Source organism: Lepidochelys olivacea, assembly GCF_965140295.1.
Source record: "Lepidochelys olivacea isolate rLepOli2 genome assembly, chromosome: 3".
Classification (NCBI taxonomy): Eukaryota; Metazoa; Chordata; order Testudines; family Cheloniidae; genus Lepidochelys; species Lepidochelys olivacea.
The window spans coordinates 27,539,194-27,550,311 of record NC_140413.1 but is presented as its reverse complement, the minus strand read 5'-3'; the positions used below and the strand labels follow the sequence as shown (position 1 = coordinate 27,550,311).

At 39.6% G+C, this 11,118-nt stretch overlaps 1 long non-coding RNA gene across 1 annotated transcript in view; it reads left to right on the top strand.

Annotated features, from left to right (window-relative positions):
• Window positions 1-1,167: 1,167 nt before the first annotated feature.
• LOC311518971 overlaps window positions 1,168-11,118 on the top strand; it is a 101,771-nt gene continuing 91,820 nt past the window's right edge. Inside the window, exon 1 of the long non-coding RNA XR_014711165.1 lies at window positions 1,168-1,281. This is a non-coding gene — a long non-coding RNA (uncharacterized lncRNA). The remainder of the gene's footprint in view (window positions 1,282-11,118) is intronic.

The following is an 11,118-nucleotide window of genomic DNA, read 5'->3' as shown; positions in this document are numbered from 1 at the left end:
ATTATTTTATGCAATTTACGGTAAAAAAAATCCTTGTGATAATCAGCTTTGATTTCTGTTTTCCATGGTTGTGTGTGGGAGTGAGTTTGTTTTGGTTTTGTTTTTTTTCTGTAAGGACTTCAAGTAAATAGCTAAGAAGCCTTTCCATTTGCTTTTCTTAAGTAATCCCAGGGTAGTTTTGAATTCAAGCTCGAGCACGGGGAAGTTTGCCTGGAAGCACTCAGCACAGATTTGACCTTAGGCTTCATGCAGCTCACATAGCTGTAGGAACAATATCCACAGAGGGTAAACTGTTTTTAATAATATTGGTCCCAGTGCTGGTTCTAGAAACCATTCTGCTGTTAGGGGCAGTATCTCTAGATGCCAGTAATACAAGTGCTTTTGTTAAATGATACTTCTCATTCTGATAATTCAATCTATGAAAAACGTAAGGGGGATGTCGGTGTCATTATATTTTTGTCACGTTTCAGTGTTGTGTGCTACAGCACACCAGAAGACAGTCTGCTCAGTCCATATTTTTTTGTGAGGAAAGATTTTGAGTGCATTCTATTTATTTCTTTTTTGGTATTGGCTTTTTATCCATTTAGACTTCCCAGGGGTATGGAAAAGCTTTCGACCAAAAGCTTTTTCTCTTAGTATAGTTTTATTATGGTGCACAAATTCTGGGGACTTTGTTTTGAATGATGGCTTCCTTAAAGAAATAACCTGATCTTCTATCATTACACCAATTACTTTTCATTCGGATCAATTGAATGCAGGAAGGTTTAGACCTGCTGTCTGCATGTCATCTGACTTTTGTTGTTAAACTCTTCTAGTGACATTTTCTAAATTATTTAAAAATAGAGAGGGGTTAAAGCCAGAACCTAGAATCACAGCACATTTGAATTGTGTATGCATATTTGAATCCCCAGATCCAAAATTGTCCCCACAATTTTGGTTTTAGGTCACATCCAAAACGGGGAGGAGTTTCTGTTCCAAGTTTGATGCACATACCGTCAAAATTTCACGACAACAATGTTTTTTGTAATATTTCAGTGCAGCACAAGTACATATGCATCTTGCAAAAATAGCTGAGACCGTAAAATTTTACATGTTAACAAGTCTCAGGAGATCAGCTCACAAAATTTTGGTATCTTAGTGCTTTTCTTTACTTACAGCTAAATCGGCCCTGCGGTGATCAATGTAGAGGTGTCAATTTAACGGGTCTGGTGAAGAAAGCCAAGTCGATGGCAGAGCACTTTCCTGTCGACATCTATACTTCACTTCCCTGAGAGGCGGAAGGTAAGTCGGTGGGAGAGCATCTCCCATTGACACAGTGCAGTGTAGACACTGCTGTAAGTCCACCTAAATTACATTGACTTCAATTACATAACTTACGTAACGGAAGTAGCATAAGGTAGGTCAACTTACAGGTTTAGTGTAGACCAGCCCTTACCCCTGATTCATCCTCAAATGCAAACAGTAGCTTAATCTCACTCTGACTCTGGGGGGCTAGATTGTGAAAAGGAACTGTTGGAAACCCGTATTTTTTCTTTTAGTAGGAAATTTTGGCATTTCAAAAACATTTTTTCTTCTGAATTAAAATGAAAATTTGAAATAGCAAAAATTTGCACAAAACAATTTTGAAAAGTGTTGAATCTGGAATAACAAAACAAGAAAGTAAACATTTTTATCTAGACAAAATGACTATGATATGTTAGAATTAATTGATTTGTTTGGATTGTCTTGATCAGGGAATAAAAAAAAAGTCAACATTGTCAATCCTCCCTGTTAGAGAGCTTATTCCTTCACTCTCCCACTTCCCTGGTCCTTCTCACATGAACAGAGAGCAACAATACCCAAAGTCCGAAGGTGCAAACAATTCAATGTTTATTGGGGTGAACTTCCAGCAAGGTTAAATCCAAGTTCTTTTTTCCTTATTTTCGAATCCTAACTTACTTCCTGTTTGCCCCTAAGTTAAATAGTAATATTCTTAGCTATACCTTAACCAATCATTCTACTGAAATTTACCTAACCAATCCTAATATACATGATTAGCTAACCAGTTATATCTCACCACCTTAATTAGTTTACACCCAGCAAAATAAATTATACAGCAGACAGAAACAATCACAGAACCAGACAGAGACCATGCCAATAAACAATAGCAAAGTGGGAACTATAATGACAAAACAATACAGAAGTGAGGATTTCACAACTACATCTATAAAGACATAAGAGTTTCCCAGCTGTGTCTATTGATAAGTGAGTTCTTACCAGACAGAAAACTATCAACCCCAATTTCCTTTTACATCTTCTAGGCACTTCCCTTTCTCTGGAGGTGACAGATCGGATCACCTTCCTAACAACCCCATATTGACTAGTTTGGAATGTAAGGATGTGACCGTTGGCTTCCCAGCTTATGGCTGCCTCTGCTTGCTTAGCCAAAGGCCTTAGCCTAAGAACAGGGCCTCAGACTGTCACAGTGAGAGAAGGCCCTTACACAAATTCTTTCTTGTATTCCTCTATTACTAGCTAAATGATAAACATATACCTACATTCTTAAAGTATAGGCCTTTACAGACAGGCCTAAATATCTATATCCTAACACTCCCCTTCCCCTCACCCCCATATTGATTTTTGACAAAAACCTTCTTTTCCAACAGGAAAACTTGTCAGTGGAAAAATGTCAGTTACCTCTAATTGTGACTTGATGCATCACTCTTTTGTTCAAAGCTGATCCTAAACTGCATCATTCCAGGAATAGATCCAAGAGCTATTGTTACTCCGATGTACCATTGACTTATAGTTTGTCCCATTCTTGCTCTAAGGGATGCTGGTCTATTCCAGCAGCAAACTGACATGCTCCAAGCTATATCAGCTCTACTGCCTAGCAAGTGGCAGCTGGAGCCATACCTCCACCCATTTCCCACCCTTCCCTGCCCACCTGTTGCAAGAAAAGAGGTCATGCAGCATCTCCCTACTCATACACACTCACTGCGTAGCTATATTCAAGGGCATAATGGAAGTTCTTACTCCACCATGGGAGTCCAAGACACAATCTAGCCCTGGATCTAGATCAGAAGATCATCTCTAACTAAAATAACAGTAGAGCTTAGCCTAAACATAGAGCAAAGCTCTACCAAAGAAAATTACGGAAAATAAAATTAGATGATGTATGTATATGTGTTTCCAAAATCATCATATCTTTAATAAATGATTGATAAAGATTTTCACTGCTGCAAACTTACCCTCTCTCTCTCTCTCTCTTGCTATGGAAAACCACAATGTCAAGAATCAGTATATATAAATATAAAAATGATTAGTGCCACTAGTAGCAATGATAGTGAGAACAAGGTTCTGAGAAAAAGGTTTCTTGTGTGTGGTACCTGGTGTCAACACACATAAACAGAATGCTCTGATTAGTGTAACACATGTTTGAAAGGACAAGTCCTGTTGCTGTTGCTGAATTCTCCTACTTGGCTTTAAGCATCATGCTGACCTTCTGCGTCCAGCATGGTTTGCCTTTCAAAGCCGTAGCCACGCTTTCAGGTCCCAGATGATACTTTAGTGATGCCTTTTTGCAGTGCTGGCAACCAGTTAAAAGAATCAATTCAATGTTGTTTGTGTGTATGTTATCCCTTGGCTTTCAGTGATGCAATTATCTTTGATGATTACACTTTTATTGCAAGCACAGGGACGTGCTGTTTCATCCACTTTCATATTTTTTCAGTGTGTTTAGTTTTTAAGGCACTTCACTTCCACGCAGAACCCCAAAGAGAACAAAAGCTGGTGAGTGAAGAATCTCTTTTAAAAATGGCTTTGGTCACTAAACTTTGCAAGGTAGCCAACAGTGCAGACCTTTAATGTAGTAAAATCACTTGACTGCTGTCATTTCCTGGGAATATTCACAGACATGGACAGATAGAAACAGGAGCCTGCTGTGTTACATGCATTGCACTTCTAACCTGAGACCCACTAAGTGAATTCTAACTCTACAGTCAAGAAATTTCTCTCATCCTCTTACAAGTGGAACTCTTTGGAGGGAGAGAAAGACCGTCAAGTCAGACAAATTGGGAGACAGACAGAGAGAATACTAATAATTATTCTTGGGCTGTTTCTGACGGGTACTACCAGACCCCTTTGAACAGCTAAGTGATTTTAAATGTTAGCCTTTTGCAGTCAATTTTTCAGTCTTGCAAGATAGAACAATGTTTAAACTAGGATTATATTTAAAAGAAAGTGAAAATTGCAGCTACATTGTTTAGAAAGACTTAAGTGATTATATCTGCTAAAAAAATAGTTACCACTAACTGGAAAAGCAAACTATAGCGAGACTATATTAATAAGATGGCAACACTTTTAAATAAATGGCAGATTATTATTACTTCCTATGCTAACATCTTGTAATAGTGCTAATTCTGATAAGTCTTTTGTTCTTCAAACACATTTAATGCTAAAGTTATTCTTCTGAAATATCCCAATATACTTCCACACTCATGCTCTGTTACTGCAGTGCTTGTAACTTGACCAAATGTGGGTGCATTTTTCACTGGGACAGCCAAAGGCACATGCCCGATATCAGAGTGACCCCCGAACTCCTGCCAAATTCCAGGTTCCTGCTCCAAAGGATGGATGTGCTTGAGCTTCTCAGAGAAACAGTTGTAAGAATTTTGCAACATGGGCAAAAAAAAAATGTCATTTTCTCTCACCTCATTCGTGGAAATGTCTGAACAATTTTAATTGAAATATTCAAAATCAATCTGAGGCAGACAACTAGTTTGGAAATTGGCAAAGTTATAATCAACTAAAGATCAGGGTCATTTTACGGAAAGCATTAGGCAACCTTAGCTATAAATGTCCCGATCTGCACAACCTGTAACACAAGATATTTATTAAGTTGTTAAATTTCTAGCCTCTAAATACATTATCTCATTACTGTTTTCCTCATTTTCCCTCACCCCACTTGTAGTTTATCTTCACTTATTGAAGCTTGTTTTAAATCAGATTATAAACTCTTTGGGATGAAGACTATGTTTTTCTGTGTGTTTGTACAATGCTCAGCACAGTGGGCCCCACAAACTGATTGGGTCTTTGTATAGCAATACAAATTATATGCATTAATACACTTTTCCGACAAATCAGTTGCTGAGGATTACTCAGTGGTAAGATTACAGAACACATCACTCAAATGGTGTCATTGCTGTCAATTTGCCAATGTAACAATTCTCCCAAGCCAGGTTTCCTCTTACCTTTACACTTCCTTCCTTTTCTTTTTGTACTGCACTCAATATGTGTCCTGCTGTTGGGGAAGAGCACTCAGTCTTCTATGGGAAATAACAGTATCTCACTTGGCAGGTATTTGGAAACTTTTGTTTACTGCTGTGCAATAATTGAGGCACTTCTAGTTTCCCCACTTTCATTTCTCTCAGCTCTTTAGTTGCTCCTAGATGAGCAAATAAGCACAAACAACTACTTAACCTGTTTACTGATGCCAAAAAAATTCATCAGCGTTTGCACTGGTGCAGTTTATAACATCGCTGACAGACTAAATGAATACAGCAAGAAATTAAATCTCAATATAACAACAGATTTAAAACCCTTAAAACTAGAACCTTTTGTCTTCTTCCAGCTTCCTGATCGGGAGTTTAGAGCAAGAGAATGGAGCACTCATGCAATCTTAATTTGGCCCTCTTGTGAACATGCATTATGTTACAGTGACAAGTGATGAGTGTCCTAGCAAACTCATGAGGAAATTCTATCTTCAGAGCCAGGTTATGAATGTGGTGAAGTGAATAAGGCATGGAGACATATCTTGAAAAAATGAAGATTCAAATAAAATATTGTACAGCTGCTAATTCAGTGAATATCATCCATTCTGTGCACTGAATGAGGCAGGGTCTTGTGGAAAAAACAGTATAACCATTACATTGAAAAAAAAATCGTGTAACATATACTCACAAGGAAGTTGAAATAAGGCCTTATTTGTTGCATTTCCTAACTTCTGAGCACTTGGCTTTGCAAATGTAGTGTTCTTTTAGTATAGTTTTTTGCATGTAAGATATAATGCTCTGGGGAAAACTCTAAAAAATGCTTACATCCTATTTTAAAAGTGGTTTAGGAGCCTATGTCTCATTGATTTTTCAATGACACTTAGATTCCTAAGCACCGAAGGGTAAGTCTACATTGGAGCTGGAAGGTGTAGTTTCCAGCTTGAGTAGACACACCTGATCTAACTCTAATTGAGCTATTTGCTAAAAATAGAAGTGAGGTGAGCTGCAGCAGACTGAGCAGGGGCTAGCCACCCCACTACTTACCAAGGGTCTTGGACAGGATCTTATTTGGGTGGCGTGGTGCTTATGCTGCAGCAGCTATGCTTCTGTTTTTAGTGCATTAGCTCTATGAGAGCTAGCTTGGTTGTGTCTACTTGAGCTGAATTTTACACCTTCCAGCACCAGCGTAGACATAGCCTAAGTCATTTTTTTTTAAATGGGACTTGGCCTCCTAGGTCACTTAGGTGCTTTTGAAAATGTTACTCTTTATGTAACTTCTCCCCATATTCATATTTGCATTCTTTAAAATCCTTTTCTCTATTATATTACCCTTTAATGAACTGACTCTGTAAATATATGTGTGACAAAGAGTAGGTGCTCTGATGCCACCATGCTCCTTATTTAATAAATTAGAAATATGTTTCTTCTAACATGGTTTTTTTTATTTCCCATTGAAAACACGTCTTGGATTTTAATCAATAGATTATCTACAGGTAGAGAATGGAATTTCATTCATTCTGGTGCTACATCTTCAAATATGGCTCTGTTTCTAGGCAATGTTATCACTGCCCATTTGGGAAGGTAGGGTCATTGCCATGAGTGAAGCTAATCCTTTAGTGGCCTGGTGGCTTTGTCAATTTTTAGAGATTCATGGATCAGGTAGAGACCTCCCAGGTGCATGAATTTTGGAATAATTATGAGTCTCTCTATTCTTCCTCAACATAGATGAAACAATGTTTTTGACCAGTGATTGTCATTACAAACGAGACATTATCTAAGTTTCTAGGACCTGATTATTCCAAGGCATTCATCATAAAGCTTAAACCTTGTGATACATTATAGCAAATTTACAAATATTAGATTTATCATGGTATCATCATGTAAAATCCCACTTAGTCATAGAATCATAGAAGATTAGGGTTGGAAGAGACCGCAGGAGGTCATCTATTCCAACCCGCTGCTCAAAGCAGGACCAACCCCAACTAAATCATCCCAGCCAGGGCTTTATGAAACCTGGCCTTAAAAATCTCTAAGGATGGAGATTCCACCACCTTCCTAGGTAACCCATTCCAGTGCTTCACCACCCTCCTAGTGAAATAGTTTTTCCTAATATCCAACCTAGACCTCCCCCACTGTAACTTGAGATCATTGCTTCTTGTTCTGTCATCTGCCACCACTGAGAACAGCCTAGCTCCATCGTCTTTGAAACCCCCTTTCAGGTAGTTGAAGTCTGCTATCAAACCCCCCTCACTCTTCTCTTCTGAAGACTAAATAAGCCCAGTTCCATCAGCCTCTCCTCGTAAGCCATGTGTCCCAGCCCCCGAATCATTTTCTTTGCCCTCTGCTGGATTCTCTCCAATTTGTCCACATCCTTTCTGTAATGGGGGATGCAAAACTGAATGCAATACTTCAGATGTGGCCTCAGCAGTGCTGAATAGAGGGGAATAATCACTTCCCTCGATCTGCTAGCAATGCTTCTACTAATGCAGCCCAGTATGCCGTTAGCCTTCTTGGCAATACGGCACACTGTTGACTCCTATCCAGCTTCCCATCCACTGTAATTCCCAGGTCCTTTTCTGCAGAACTTCCGCTTAGCCAGTCGGTCTGCATCCGGTAGCAGTGCATGGGATTCTTCCGTCCTAAGCAGCAGGACTCTGCACTTGTCCTTGTTGAATCTCGACAGATTTCTTTTGGCCCAATTCTCCAACTTGTCTTGGTCACTCTGGGCCCTATCCCTACCCTCCAGCATATCTATGTCTCCCCCCAGCTTACTGTCATCCACAAACTTGCAGAGGATACAATCCATCCCATCATCCAGATCATTAATGAAGATGTTGAACAAAACCGGCACCAGGATCGACCCCTAGGGCACTCCGCTTAATACCAGCTGCCAACTAGACATCGAGCCATTCATCACTACCCATTGAGCCCGATGTTCTAGCTAGCTTTCTATCCACCTTGTAGTCCATTCATCCAATCCATACCTGTTTTTAACTTGCTGGCAAGAATACCATGGGAGATTATATCCAAAGCTTTGCTAAATTCAATATATATCACATACTCTGCTTTCCCCATTTCCATGGAGCCAGTTATCTCATCATAGAAGGCAATCATGTTGGTTAGGCAAGACTTGCTCTTGGTGAATCCATGTTGACAGTTCCTGATCATCTTCCTCTCTTCCAAGTGCTTCAAAATGGATTCCTTAAGGACCCGCTCCATGATTTTTCCAGGGACTGAGGTGAGGCTGAGTGGTCTGTAGTTCCCTGGAATCTCCTTCTTCTCTTTTTTAAAGATGGGCACTATATTTGCCTTTTTCCAATTCATAGACTCATAGAATCATAGAATATCAGGGTTGGAAGGGACCTCAGGAGGTCGTCTAGTCCAACCCCCTGCTCAAAGCAGGACCAATTCCCAACTAAATCACCCCAGCCAGGGCTTTGTCAAGCCTGACCTTAAAAACCTCAAGGGAAGGAGACCTCCTCTGGGACCTCCTCCGAGCACCATGAGTTTTCGGAGATAATGGCCAGTGGCTCTGAAATCTAATCAGCCAACTCCCTCAGCACCCTCGGATGCATTAGATCCAGACCCATGGACTTGTGCATGTCCAGCTTTTCTAAATAGTCCTTAACCTTTTCTTTCAGCAATAAGAGCTGTTCACCTCCTCTCCATACTGTGCTGCTCAATGCAGCAGTGTGGGATCTGACCTTGTCTGTGAAGACTGAGGCAAAAAAAGCATTGAGTACTTCAGCTTTTTCCACATCATCTGTCACTAGGTTGCTTCCCCCATTCAGTAAGACACCCACATATTCACTGACCTTCTTCTTGTTGCTAACATACCTGTAGAAACCCTTCTTTTTACCCTTCACATCCCTTGCTAGCTGCAACTCCAATTGTGCTTTGGCCTTCCTGATTACACCCCTGCATGCTCTAGCAATATTTTTCTACTCCTCCCTAGTCATCTGTCCAAGTTTCCACTTCTTGTAAGCTTCCTTTTTGTGTTTAAGCTCACCAAAGATTTCTCTGTTAAGCCAAGATGGTTGCCTGCCGTATTTGCTATTCTTTCTACACATCGGGATGGTTTGTTCCTGCGCCTTCAATAAGTCTTCTTTAAAATACAGCCAGCTTCCTGGACTCCTTTCCCCCTCATATTAGCCTCAGGTTCTTCCAAAACTTTATAGCTCTGAGCTGTATAAACAAACATGCTGAAACTGAATATACAATGGGAATCCTGCAATGTGTCATCAACGAATGAACAGATGACTGTCCCAATGAGGCAGGACACAGACTTAAAAAAAAAGAATAAACAATTGTTTTTGCTGAACCTCTTTTTCACTCTATTCCATTCAATGTGAAACTTGGACACTTCTATAATTTTTCATTTTTCAAATTCTTCATAAATACAGTTGAGTGCAGATCTGCCCATGCAATATATTGCTGCTGTACCCACAATACAAAGAATAAATAGCATAGAATTCAGCATTGATCCGAAACTGTGATTACAGAATAACTACTCACTGTTCCCCTAAGACATTGCCTTCTTTTTCTGAGCTTTCTCAAATATATTTCTTTTTGTCCAAAAAATGTAACCACATTTATGACAATGAACCCCCTTTGAAGTAGGGTCACTGTTTTCTGTTTGGAGTGGAAGTATGCCATCTTTCTTGCTTAGCCATTGTAGAACAGGAGACCTTGAATTCTACACAGGTATCAGAAGCAACTGTAATAAATAAAAATATAGGAACTTTTCCTGATCCATTGTCAGAGGTGATTGTAATGGGGTCTTAAAGCATCTTATTTCCTGAATCTGTTCCCTCGCATTGGCAGAAAGCTGCCTTGAAAATAGAGAGAGGGCCATGACTACCAGGATGACACATACCATAGCAATTAAGTGATTGAGTTAATTATTTTATCAGATCAACAAGAGTATGTTCTCTGAGATTTCTTGTTGTCTTGATGTCACACTGCTCCATGATATGAAGATTAATTTCCATCAAAATCCCATCTGTGCTCAAAACATTGTGCACTTTCAGATTTTTGTTAATTGAGCATGGTGAATAGTTTCAAAGTTTTCAGAAGTTAGTTAAGTCTCCAAACTCAGAGATGAACATTGTTTTTCACTTACCATGACCATATGTTTCTTTTAAAAAGAAATATTGCTTCTCTGGGGTGAGTGAAGCTGTACCCCCTTTAAGATATACAAAACCCTTTTTTCTCTCCTAACACCATCCTTGAGTTTGTTTGGACTAGGTCAGTCTGTCTGTCTGGCAAGAGTCCAGCAGAGACTGCAACCCTTCTGTGCTAGGTGCTCTACAAATACTTAGTAGGAGGCAATCTTTGCCCAAAAGATCTTACAATATAAATAGGAAAGGGAATATTATCATCTTCATAATAAATGGAGAACTGAGGCACAAAGTGGCTTGCCCAATTTCAGAAAAAAAGACCTGTTTCAGAACCAGGAACTGAACCCAGATCTTTTTGATTCCAAGGCTGGTGCCTTAATCACAACCCATACTTCCCTTTTCATTGCTCCTGTAGCTACGTTTTCCTTCATTGTCCCTTGCTAACAAGAAGACATTCTATCATTTTAATTTGCTGGAGCTTTAGAATTCTACAAAGAAGATCAGACAAGATGATCATGTTTTTGAGGGATGTCAGGAAAATAACCTTGCCAGCAGCTGTTCTGTCAGGGCATGACTTTAGGTATATGACCAGAACGTATCACGAGGTCAGAACTGCATTCACCAAGCTACAAGCAAATTCATTTAATCTCATTTTGAAATACCTTAGTGGCTCCAGTAGCTGAACTCTGCTGTGTAACACTCTTTCAGATTATGGGGTTCTAACACCTGATGCAGGAAGAAAAGGT